The sequence below is a fragment of the Elephantulus edwardii genome, unplaced genomic scaffold, assembly GCF_000299155.1.
Source record: "Elephantulus edwardii isolate Elephantulus edwardi_28Jun2011 unplaced genomic scaffold, EleEdw1.0 scaffold00254, whole genome shotgun sequence".
In the NCBI taxonomy this organism is placed as follows: domain Eukaryota; kingdom Metazoa; phylum Chordata; class Mammalia; order Macroscelidea; family Macroscelididae; genus Elephantulus; species Elephantulus edwardii.
The window spans coordinates 3,264,491-3,265,727 of NW_006400004.1; positions in this window are offsets into that span (position 1 = coordinate 3,264,491).

Here is a 1,237-nt window from a genome sequence, read left to right on the forward strand (position 1 = left end):
AACAAACATGTTTTTTTTCTTGTTATATTTTAAATGAAATTTGTATATTTTCTACATACTATCCCACTTTGTTTCATTTTAGATGTCCATTGGACTTTGCTATCCAAATGTACTCTATTTGCGAACATCTATTTATAGGACACCTTTAGAATAGTAGTTAGCAAACTTTTCTATCTAGTGCCACATAGCAAATATTTTAGATTTTGTGGGCCATGTGACTTCTGTCACAATACCACAATACTCTGCTATGCCATTGTATTACAAAAGCAGGTATGCACAATTGTGAAAAAGTGTGACTGCATTCACATGAGCAGTGGCAAGATGGACTGTGGGCTCTTGTTAACTCTGATGTAGAAGCTATTTATTCTAAGTTTGGAATTTTTTATTAGAATTTTTTAGCTAATCCCTGTTTTCCTACTTCCTTAGTCAATAGAAAAAGTATTTTCTTAGAGTGATTTGGGTAGTCTTTGTATATAACCTGTTATTTGTTAGCATATAGTATGAGCTCTTCTCATTTTCAGTATTGTAAGAAATAGTATGTCTTACTGCAACAGCAGATCAGAATTAAATTTATTTCTCAGGTAGCTGATTACTCATTTAATTTTTAATTTAAAAAAAATCTCTGCCATCAAGTTGGTTCTGACTCCTATTGGGAGAAGTATGCCCATCTTTTTCCTGCAGAGCCACTGTTGTTATGTGCCATCGAGTCGCTTGTGACTCATAGCAACCCTATGTACAAGAGCCCTCAATGATGCTCTATACTGTACCAACCTCACCATCTTCAACACACTCATTCCCACCACCCCAATCACAGAATCGATACATCTCATCGAGGTTCTTCCTTCTGTGCCGTCCCTCTACTCTCCCAAACATGATGTCCCTCTCCAAGGACCAGTCCCTCCTTGGAACATGCCCAAAGTATGTCAGATGAAGCTTCAGAATCCTTGACTCCAAGGAGCATTCCAGCTTTACCCTCTCCAGCACAAACCTGTTTGTTCTCCTAGCAGTCCATGGTATATTGAACACTCTTCTCCAGCACCACAGCTCAAAGGCATCAATTCTCTATCATCACTAGTCACTGTCCAACTCTCCCGATACATAGCACGTAATTGTGAAGACTATAGCCTGGATCATACTGTAACACACTTTGGACATGTTGTGAGGAGAGACTGGTCCTTGGAGAAGGACATCATGCTTGGGAGGGTGGAGGGACAGTGCAGGAGGGGAAGGCCCTCTA